Raw genomic sequence first — 12,531 nt, forward strand, 5'->3', positions numbered from 1 at the left:
TCACTCCATAAGAACTGAGGCTCAGACAACCAGTGTAAATGTTGATACTGTGGCTGCTATTATTTCTTTGAGTAATAGATTGTACTTTTTTTTTTGACTCAAGATTCTAGTGTCTTCTTCCTGCTCCCAAGAATCTGTGGAAGGCTAACTAGTTAACTTGCAAGTAGGATAAAATCTCACACCCTTCGCAGTTCTTATAATATCTACAAAGTGTGAGCTGACACTCTCCTCCTTCACCTCTCAGTAGAGCATAGTGGTTACCAACATGGAATTTAAATATAGATGCCCAATTCTGATTTATTATTAACTCTGTGATGTGGGGAAAGTTAAACCTCCTTTCTTTGCCTTAGATTTTGTGGTTTTCAGGGATCTAAGATAGACCAAGAAGACTTCTGCTCCTGGTATGTTCATTCTGTAAAATCTCCTCCAAGACTCCTCAAGATCATGGGATCGTATTTTCATGATTAGATCAATAATCAATTGTCTTTAAGTTAATCCAAACGTGAATCATCCTGACCTAAGGAGGTAAGCCTGTTTTGTTTGTTTGTTTGTTTTGTTTTTTACTTTTTTAAAATTCTCATCCAAGGATATTTTTCCATTGATTTCTAGGAAGAGTGGAAGAGGGAAAGACAGAGAAAAATATCAATGTGAAAGAAACACATTGATTGGTTGCTTTCTGCACAATCAGGACCCAGAAAGAAGCCTGCAACCTAACCCAGAACCCTTTGGTCCTCAGGCCAAAGCTCTATCCATTGAGCAAAAAGGGATAAGGCTAGCCTTTTTACAGATGACTAAGAAGTCAGAATAAGCAGTCTGACAGAGCAGCAGCAGAAATAAGAATTAATGACTTATAAAAAGAAAGAAACAAACAGAGCAGCAGCAGAATTTCCTTTGGAGGACAAACACAGTTAGTTCTCAACTATGTCTATGGAGAGGAATGATCTTTACGACCACAGGGCCTCAGTTCTGCAACCACATCAACAGAACTCTGTGCCCCTGAACAGGCTCCACAGGATGACGACACCTTGATTTTAGGCATGTGAGTCTCTGAGCAGCGGATCCAGATAAACCCTGCTTGACTCTGGCCCTCAGAAAATGAGAGATAAAATAATTGGTATCATTTTAAACTGCTAAATGTGTTGCACTACATTGACAACAACTGCAGTGTCTTATTTGTAGTCTGGAATGTAGTTAAAAACAGTATTTACCTCCTAGGTTCCCTAGAAGGAGAAAAGTGGTAAATATGCATTAAAGTGATGTTACAAGTGCTGGCACATAGAAAGAGCTAAGTAAAGGCTGGGTCTTATTGCATTCCATTGTAGTAACTTTGAAAACATGTGCATTTGTATCCTAATAATTCCAGTTTGGGGCACCGGGAAATAGCAGTTTTTCAGTTATATGAGAAGATAATCGTAACTCTTAAATCATAATACACTGTGTAGAAGTTTGGCTGCAAGTTTAATGTAAGTAGAAAAACTAGTTTTGCCTCTTACAAGCTCCCAGGAACTCTCCAAAGTAAGCACATGCCCAGTGCAAACTGTGAAGCAGGCAAAGCTGCTCCTTTAGTTTCCAGGCCTCCTCATTTCCCTCACCACCTCTTAAAGCTTTAAACTGCACATGCACACACACTCATGACTATATATATATATATATATATATATATATATATATATATATTCCCACACAATTGCATAATTAAAATTTTTGCATAAATATGATAAAAATATACTTGCTTTCATTGCAGTCTAATTTAGCTCTTTCAGTTTGGCGTCTTTATTTTCTTTCTCTTTCGCTTCGCCATCTCCCCTAAATGACTTCACCCTCCTCAACCTCATGTTCACCTGCAACCACAAAACAGCTGGTGTGCTTTCTGGTGCACACACACACACATCATGGTTCTACAAATGTGTTCAAACTATGCCTATGATACATTTTATTAAGAAATGTAATATATATATATATATATATATATATATATGTGAATGTATTTATATGAATGTATTTATGCATAGATGGACACACATTTGTATGTATGTGTTTTATGTATTTGACATTTCTCACTAAACAATGCCTCATGAAAATACCTTCATGCCACCTTCATACTTTGTTTTATATTCCATTTTTAATATCCACTACCCTCCTATCCCCAAAATAGATTCTGTCCTTCTTGCTGGTGGTATTGAAGTGAGGAGGTGGGTGTGGTTGCATCTTGGGAGGAGGAAGAGAGCGGAGAGGTGGTAGAGGATCAGTGGAGCTCGTGGGCTGCACTTACATCACACTGAGGGGATGACAGCAGGCGGCTGCCTGCAGAAGAAACCAGGCTGTTTTCAACCCAGAAGCTTGTGGTGCTCTGTAGGTGTTCTTTAGACAGCTGTCGCCAAAGCAGTGAAGTGTTGCAGGCCTGAATCTCCAGACACCGTCAGTCAGTGACTTTGATTTTTAGAACTAACCACTCCTTGGAGTTGAGGCATGGTTTTCCAGTAGCACCTGTCAGAATAAAAGCATAAGGCAGAGCTTCATTTGAATCTAGGTAAAGCAGTGTCATCAAAGCCGGGATATCAGTGCACAAACAGAGATCAACTTTCTGTTTCAAGTCTTTTTTTTTTTTTAATTGATGTTATGAAGAAATAACCAATAATTGTTTCCCACTTGGCCCAAGAGAGATAATTCATAAGAAGGTAATGGTTAGGATTGAATAAAGATCTTCATCTTAGAGCAAGGGTCAGCAATTATTTGACTAGAGGCCCAATGCATGAAATACATGCACTGGGCGGTGTGGGAGGGGCAGGGAGTGGTGTTCCCTCAGCCCAGCCTGCACCCACTCCAATCTGGAATCCCTTGGGGGATATACAATTGACATCCCTCTTGAAACCTGGGACTGCTGGCTCCTAACTGCACACCCGCCTGCATGCCTGATTGCCCCCAAGTGCCTCTGCCTGCCTGCCTAATTGCCCCTAAGTACTTCTGCCTGCCTACCTGATTGCCCCAAACTCTCTAACTGCCTGCCTCATTGCCCTTCACTGCCTCTTCCTGCCTGCCTGATTGTCCCTAACTGCCTTCCCCTGCTGGCCTGATCTTGCCCCCAACTTTCTCTGCCTGCCTGATCAGCCCTCACTGCCCTCACTTGCTGGCCTGATATTGCCCCCAACTGCCCTCCTCTAAAGGCCAGATCACACCTAATGGCCTCTGCCTTGGTCCTCACCACCATGGCTTTACCCAGAAGGAAGTCGGACATCTTGAAGATGGTGGGTCGACCTGATCTCCTTAGCATATTACCCTTTTAGTAGTATAGGTAGGTTATATGGGATAGGATTGCTTAAATGGGGGGAGAAAGCCTTTTGCATCAGTAGGAGACGCTTTTGGCAGACAAAAAGACATAATCCCTATGTCTAGACTGATAGTGAGCCATATGTACTATACTGCCAAATTGGTCATTAAAAATTGAACTGCTTTCTTACAGCTTAGACCAAACAGCTGTTGCCCTTAAAACCCTTCCGCAGTTCACCCAGATTAGGTTCTGATTGGTCAGTTTCTTTTTTTTATATATATATATTTTATTGATTTTTTTTATTGCCCCCCTCCCTCCCTCCCACACATCCCCTCCCTCCCCATAGTTTTATGTCCATTGGTTGTACTTATATGCATTTATACAAGTCCTTCGGTTGATCTATTATCTCCCCCTGATATCCCTCCCCTCCCCACTGTAATTCGACAGTCTGCCTGTTGCTTTACTTTCTCTATATCTGTCTCTTGGTTCATCAGTTTATAATGATCTTTATCATCCACCGATGTGTGAGGTCATGTGGTGTTTCTCTTTCATTGATTGGCTTATTTCACTCAGCATGATGCTCTCCAATTCCATCCAGGTTGCTGCAGTTTCTATGACAGTTATCGTCAAAAGCTTCACCTCCTAGGCAGCCATTGACTCCTCATACTTCACACAGATTTGGTTCTGATTGGTTGGTTTCTATGCCAGTCAGTATCTTTGGGCCTATCAATGGGTCTGATCTGAAAGGCGGTACTTATCAGCAGCCCCAGTGTTGGCCTCTAGAGAAAGAGAAGTGTGGCTTCTGGCCAGATCCTGAGAGAAAAAAAGAGGCAATGGATGATGGACAGCTGCCATGGAGGCTACAGATCAGACACTGCTTTTCTCTCCAGGCTTCTCTTCAGGCCTGATCCACAGCCCCCTTGGCAGTCAGTGCTGGGTTGGGGAGCCTGCAGTGGTGGGCAGTCAGTGCTGGGTCACCACAGCAACCGAGCACTGACATCCAGTTGGTTGAGCCTTCAGTCCTTTTGGATATTATGTATCCTGGGTTTTTATATACTAGGATTGGATTTTGTCTCCCCAAATTCATATGTTGAAGTCTTAAGGTCAAGTATATCAGAATGTGACTTTATTTGGAGACAAGATGTTTATACATTTGCTAATCATTTAGATTTCAAGTTAAAATGAGGCCAGTAGGACAGACCCTATCTATTCGATATGAGTGGTGCTCTTATATAAAGGGGAATTTTGCAGGCAGAAATGCACACCAGAAGAACACTATGGACTGAAACCCAAGGAAGAGACCACATCTATAAGCCAAGAAGTGAAGCCTGTAGACAACATATCCTTCCCTCATAGCCTGGGGGAGAAACCGAACCTACCTACACCTTGATCTCAGACTTCTAGTTCCACAACTGAGAGAAAGTAGACTTCTGTTACTCAAGCTCTCTAGGTTGTGGTACTTTGCTACACAGCAGCCCTAGCAAACCAAGATCAAAATGTAAGGCTAACAGGCTGAATCGGACCCAGTGCCTGCAGTTGCAAATAGCTTTATTGAAACATAGCCACAGAAATTAATTGACATATTGCCTATGGATAGCAAATAGGAGAATTTTGAAGTTGGGAATGAGACTGTGGCCCTAAAATACTTTTATCTGTCTATTTACAGAAAATGTTTGCCATCCCCTGACCAGAGGTGTAATCACGCCTATTTCCATGCCCAAGAAGTCCTAGCTTCTCAGGTCATTTGCCTTCCACCAAATTCATACACCCACATCTCATTGGATAAGATTCAATTCCTGCTGAAACCGGTTTGGCTCAGTGGATAGAGCGTCGGCCTGTGGACTGAAGGGTTCCAGGTTCGATTCTGATCAAGGGCATGTACCTTGGTTGCGGGCACATCCCCAGTGGGGGGTGTGCAGGAGGCAGCTAATTGATGTTTCTCTTTCATAAATGTTTCTAACTATCACTCTCTCTTCCTCTCTGTAAGAAATCAATAAAATATATTTTTTTCAAAAAGATTCAATTCCTCCTCAGCTCCTTCTCCATAATTCTTTCAAGATACATGCTTTCCATTTTGAACAACCTTCTGTAATGTCAAACTCCTCTCTGAACCTCCCTATATCTCCCAGTTGGCCTTGTCCCATCTAGTTTTTCATTTCTCTCTCAATTAATGAATGTGTAATATATACTACACAGTGTACTAAGTAATCACTTTGCATGTATCAAGGAACTTACTGTTCACAAAAGTTTATGTGATAGGTATAACTATTATTGCCAATTTACATCTTAGAAATCTGAGCCACCACTTATGTAACACAGACACTGTGTAATGATCAGGCCAAGCTACAAACTCAGGCATGTAGTATGTACATGATGCTATACTCTTCATCCTTTTCTTGTATTTTCTCTCATTTTTCCTCTTGTGACACACATAATGCAGGGTCTGGAGTAGGATTGTTATATCACCACCTTATTTTCACCAGCATATTATTTCTTTCCTTATTTCAAAAAATGACTTACCGTATTTTCTGGCGTATAAGATGACCCCTAATTTTACAGTTAAAACATAGGTTTAGGCCTTTATTCGCTGTATAAGACTACCCCCCACTTCCGAGGCAACACCGGTTTTTTTTTTTTAATAGACCGCCTCTCTGACTCTGGCCAATCTGAGCAGGCTTTTTACTAGAACACAGTGTAGCTTCAGGTACAGAACATGTATAATTTGCATGCATAAAAAGCCTGCTTGGATTGGCTGAGTTAGAGAGGTGGTCCGAGCAGCCTTGCAGTGATTGGTGCGGGATCAAGTTGGAAAATTTGTTTAGTGGCATATAGAGACGTTTTTTGGGATATACTCAGCGTATAAGACGACCCCGATTTTTTGGTTGACTTTTTTTCGTTTCAAAAGTTGTCTTATACACCAGAAAATACGGTATCTCCTTACCCTCCCTATGATTTACGTACAATTAGACTATATCATTGCCACCCTTCATATATTCTGCTGTCATTGACTTTCTTGTGTCTTCTCTGAGTATACTTTTACTAATGTGTCCTTGTGTTCCTAGATTATCCTTACCTAGTGAAAAGCTATGCCTAATTAAGCCCAACTCTCAATGCCTCTGTGTCTGGAAACTCTTCAGCTCTCCAACAGCCTCATTCTTGATCCTGGATGAAAGACCTTTCTATTTACTGGGGAAATACAAATCTATTTGAAGGAAACTCATCAGCTTTCCCCCATCAAATCCACTGACATACCTGCATCTGTATCAATATATGGGACTTGGTGGAACTGACACCTGTGTTCTCTAAGACTCCAACTTCTCATCGTGTATAGAACCCAGCACTTCTATGCTCAACACCTTAGAGGCCACAGTTATCTTTCTCTTAAGGACTGATTTTCTCTTCTTTTATGTATCTCTTCCATAACCGTTCACAGATGTTGTAATGCCTACATACCCAGCTTAAAAGAAAAACACCTTCTTTGAACTTACATCTTTTAGCTATCAATCAAAATGTTATGGCCTCATTGAGAGCAAAATTCCTCTGAAATCCTCTCTAGACTTTTGCTTCAAGCATGATTAGAATAACTCTTACCACAGAAAACAACTGAAACAGGAAAAACACATGGGACAAATGTTTTCAAGTGCCAAAGTAAAGATTATACTGGACAGAGTGAGACAGAAGAAGAAAACTTTATTATCCAAGGCATTGCAATAGGAGAGAAACAGCAGAAAGCAGTCTGAGCCCAACTCTACTTACAAAAGGCCATAGAGTTATTAAAAGGGTGAGGGGACAATCTTAGGTCACTTGTTTTTGCCAACTGACTTTATCCAAAGGAAAAACGAACTTTGTCTACCTTTACAACTAGGAGCAAGCTGCCTGCCATACCTCACAAAAACATGGCTTCTCTCCTCCGAGAGAGACAGAGAGATAGGAGCACTATCTTCCTTGATGCTTGCATTTGAAAGAAAAGGCTCCCATGTCCTGGAGAAAAGCATTTCTGGCTTACAAAACTGGCAAGAGGCTTTTTAAAAGGATTTACATCTCAACGGAGCTGATGAAAGATGTAGGATAATAAATCTCAGATTCTAAAGCAAATGCTCTAAGAAAAGAAAGCACAGGACCCTGGAGTCAGAAAGAAACCTGTCTGAAATGTAGTCAAGCTGAGGGCACTGTTAAGGTCCTCTGGGGCACAGGCTTTCAATAGCACAGGCACAGCCGGAAAACACAGGGAAATAGCTCCCTCGTATCCTGTATTTGGAGGGGTCTAATCAATGCCAGAGTCTCACTTGGTTGATCAGGTAGAGATAGCCGGCACTGCCTAGTCAAGGAGCTGTAATTTGCAAGGCAGGGTAACTTAAATGATAGGACTGCATAGGGAGCTGATAGGAAGAAGCGAGACATTCCTGCGTTCCAGAAGTCTGTGTGACATCGCCTCAGCTCCTCGGTGGAGGGCTGGGCTCAGCATGCACAAGATAAGACTGTGAAGCCCAAAAGAAAACACCCACTATGGCATTGAAATCTAAATAGTGAAAACAGAGATGGAACATACCTGAGGCTATTGCTTTTCTAGCCCAACCGGTGTGAAAGATTTAACCTAATACCTCAGATACACAGGTGAGGTCCAATAAGGGCATATAATAGGACAACTGTAGCAACATTACAAGCAAAATGGGCCTGCCCTAACAAAGAATAAAATCAGGTCTGCCAGTACCCATGACGGGGCAGGTCTGTTAGCATAGATACTGATGAAGGAAGGAAGCAAGAGGAATCAGACACTGTTGAACCTAATGGGCTGGGGGACAGGAGCTTGTTTGCTTCACCAGGAAGCTACAGATTCAGTCACACATGCCAGGACACAGCCACCAGGGAGACTTAATCTTCTGAGAGCAGACAGGAGATCTCCCCAGAAGCACTGCCTGCCCTTCTGTACTGTTATCACCTGGTTATTGCTTCCTGGATGTATTTTCATGGTAAAAGGCATTAGTGAGGAATGGGCTATTACTGCTCTCTATCCTAAACCAGGGTTGACCCAGAAAGAGAGTGCTGGTAGAAAATGTTCCCCAGTGATCACAACTTCAGGTAATGCAACTAAATGTCCACTTAGAAGAGATGGCTGAGTATACTACAAGGTTGGGGGTTAGATTCCTGGTCAGGGCACATGCTTGGGTTTGGGGTTCCAACCCTTATTTCTCCCTCTCTCTCTCCATGTCTCTCTCTAAAAATAAATAAATAAACAAACAAACAAATAAATAAATATGCATATTATTATTATTATTATTATTATTATTATAAAAGATGGCTGGATTTGTGGCACTATACTGATCCATTAGTGATAGCTGCAAGGTCGACCAATAGATCAGGAATTCAAAAGAATATCATTGGAAAAATTGACCAGGAGGTGCATGGGAGAGAGTAAGTTAATCACGTCAAACTCAAAGGCTAATATGGACCAAATAAATGAGGCATGTGGCCCTCGGGCCATGAGTTTGACATACTTGCTGTAGATGTTAGTAAGCATCTTTCCTTAACTAATCTCGTGCTGGCTCAAAGGTCCCTTATACACAATATGGCTTGGCTGGAAGGAAATGCAGGCTATAGATCCAACCAAACTGTCAGTTTCCTCATTGAAATTGATCTGCCTTCGGCCAAGTGCCCAGTGATTGACCTCCCAGCAGCAGAAATCAAACCTATGCTGTAGATATTGACATTGCAGATATCTGCTAGGATGGGAATCTGAAACCTTTTTCTGTAAACAGCCAATTAGTAACTATCTTAGGGTTCGTGGGACATATTGTCTCTGTTGTAACTAGTAGACTCTGCTTGCCATCATAACCTGAAGACAGGAAGTTAGTGAACAAATGAGTGTAGCTGTAATTCGATAAAACTTAGTTGTAGAACAGAGGCTAGAACCAGGAGTTGTGGTTTGCCAAACCCTACCCTACAGGAATCATTCAGCAACCTGGTGCCCTACCCCTTCCCATTATGGAACAGGCAGTGCTTTCTCTTTGAAGATCAGACAACTAAGTCTCATGTGCATTTCCCTCTCCACCATGCAGTGCTTTTGTTAACCCCAACATTTGTGGAGGACCCTGGCATTTCTCTCAAAATAACACTTGACAGTTGTTTAAAGGGAAGGCTGTGGCACAGTGACCGCATGGCCAGTAATATCATATGCCCCATCACAAAGAGGCAGCTGCCTTTGTTGATGGAATTGGAAATGCAATGCAATTAAAGCAATAAATGACTACAAATCCCCAGTCGCTTAAGCAAACAAACAAGACATTATTTTTGCATCAGCATCTGATTACCTGTGTATCTGCAAATCTTTGTTGGGCTTTTTGGGCTTAGCTGGGTCTTGTATTGAACCGCTCCCCATATTTCTCAAATGAAAACCCGGAATGGAGGAACAGAAGCTACTTTGTCCATGGCCTTCTCATGACAGGAATATAAGAAACTGAGAGAGAACACACAATAGCTTTCAAAGCCTCCGTTCTGCTCAAAATTGGCACACTCTGCTCTATTCTACACACTAAAGCAAGTTACCGAGTTAAGCCTAAAGTAAGACAGGTAGAAAAGTACATTGAGCCGGGTCATGGAGGGAGAGATTAGAGAAAACATTGGAGAGAATATTAAATATTTGCTGAAAGAATTCAATCTACCAGGGGTCTGTAGAAAGTGTAGTTGCAGTACTAGGGCATATTGCTATGAGTGTGAGCCCTAGAATTTATCAAATATGCTCTAAGCTAGTGTTCAACTGATAGCCTCATTTCTCTATTTCAAGATTGAATGGGTCAGGGAACCAAGCAGTAGAGTCAACAGTCACTGCTCCCCTTGTATCTCCAAAGGATAGAGTTTAGGTATTTTTGTTTATGGTCTTCAAGCCTTGGGGTCAGTCACTTGGTGGACCACAGTGCCAAAGAGAGGACTTCTCCTGCCAGAGAATCCAGTCAGTGTCCAAAGTTTCTGTTTCATAGTAAAGCTTAGACCTTTGGAGCGCGGTGAGTGTGGTAGTTGCTAGACCCACATGGTCCTGGATGGGAGAGCAAGCAAACTAATGGGCAAGTCTGTTACAGGATGGGAGAAAGAGAGAGAGAGATAGAGAGAGAGAGAGAGAGAGAGAGAGAGAGAGAGATATCTTTGTTTCCCTGGGCTTTTCCCCAGGAGCTTTCAAAATAACCAATCATCTTTCCAAGCTTTCTTAGGACTGCATTGACCCTCTAGTCCAACTGTGGCTCTGTTGACTAATGAGTTTGCTGACCACTGGGATAGGGGCTTAATCACAAGGAACAACAACAGCCTGTAATTATTGGAATCGAGAGTCTAGGTCAAACTCATTAGTCCACAGAGCGGCAAACCGTGCATTATGAGCCGCACTTAGCTCACGAGCCGCAGTTTGCTGACCACTGCTCTAGTCGATGATCTTTTTCCCAGGTTTGACTGATAGGCCTCTATGGCCAAGCGTCTCCTCTGCAGCATTTTCACTTCTATTGAGCATGTGCTCACCTCCTCTTTGTTGGACCCCTTCCCCCAGTGATCTGCTAGGAATGGACTGGTGGTTCCCTGGGCAGAGTGTGAAGCTATAGCTTCCCGATGAAGCAAAAGGACCTCTGTTCCCAGTGTACCAATGTCTGCCTCCCCTTGCTTTCCTCTTTCTAATGTGTAACTAACTACAGTAACTACAGGAACAAAACTCCCTCCTATCACAAAGCTATGAAAAATGTGTTTCTCCTTTGGCAAGAGACAATTAGCTCACTACCAAGTGAACTGAAGATAAACCGTATGTGACAAATGGTGTCAAGTCATCTTACTTGGGAGCTGGTTATGATTTATTTTGAGAATATGCCTCTGCAATCTCTCAGGAGATTGTTGTGTGCATCACATCTCATTTAATGTCTATTCAACATTAAACTTGTCTTCCTCTTCTACCTTTGTGGCCATGTTTTCTGAGTTGGGAGGGGATTTTGTTTTTAATACTTCCCAAACATCCCCTTTCAAAAAAATACTGTCTTCTCCTTAACAAAATCCTGGAGTGTGAGGAGTGAAAGCACAGACCATACTCTTCAATGCCCTATAGACACCTTGTCCACAAATCAATTCTGTCCAGAGAGTACATTACATAAACAAAAGTTACTATGATGCTATTGAACCTGCCAAGAAAATGAGTGGCCAAAAAATAAATAAAAATGAGAGAGAGAGACTGAGATGCTGACCCTTTTCTTGACCATATTTTAAGAAGCTGGAACCATATATATAATTTTCAGCACAAATTCCCCACACCCATATAATAGCATGAACAGGTCAGTTCCAGGGATCTGAGCTGAAGGCAGATCACAGAGAAGGTTGCAGAATCCTAAACACGTTGGGTGTCCAAAGCTTGTCTATTTGGGAACATTTGTGCACATGCAGGCATTTTCTTATACTCATGAGAAACCTCCAACTGCTGGAAGTAACCTGGGTTTAAAACAAGATGGCCCAGATGGCATGGCTCAGTAATTGAGCATTGACCTATGAACCAGGAGGCCATGGCTTGATTCCTTGCACATTCCCAGATTGCAGGCTCAATCCCTAGTGTGGGGCACGCAGGCAGCAGCAGATCAATGATTCTCTCTCATTATCAATGTTTCTATCTCTCTCTCCCTTTCCCTTCCTCTCTGAAATCAATAATAATAATTTTTAAAAATGTTTAAAAAAAAAAAAAAAAAAGGATGGTGGACCATTGCCCGGCCCAGACATGGCACTCTGCCTCCTGCCATGGTTCAATTCCTAGCTGAAGGGGAATTCTAAATCCAAACTCAACCTTACAGTTTTAAATTCCTCTAAAAACCAAGGAAGGATTCCCACAGGGTATCTAGTAGTCAGATGTTGTCTGGCCTGAAATTGAGGTGAGGAGAAACCAACGCAGTGATTTCTGCCTCTGAGCATTGATGTCCCTGAATGGTGAGAATACAAGAAGGTACTGAGTAGAAATGGAAATATCCCCCACCCCTCCCAGAGTGAGGGACAAGGATTGTTTATCCCGGGGTTTTTCTAAATGTTTGAAAAGGAGACTGAGGGAGCTTGTGGTGCAGTCTGTTGCTTTCCACATGATGTTTTACTTTGTCTTTGTGAAGTAAAGACATATTTATCACAGCAGGAGGAGAGAACATAATAGATTTCACAGTCATTTTCTTCATATAAAGTTTTTAACCATTTGTACTTATGGTGTAAGGGATTCAATGCATTCCTATTAAACAATAAGAACTGACTGTTAAAGAGAATCATTG

This window comes from Pipistrellus hanaki (assembly GCF_964339955.1).
Source record: "Pipistrellus hanaki genome assembly, chromosome: 4".
Classification (NCBI taxonomy): Eukaryota; Metazoa; Chordata; class Mammalia; order Chiroptera; family Vespertilionidae; genus Pipistrellus; species Pipistrellus hanaki.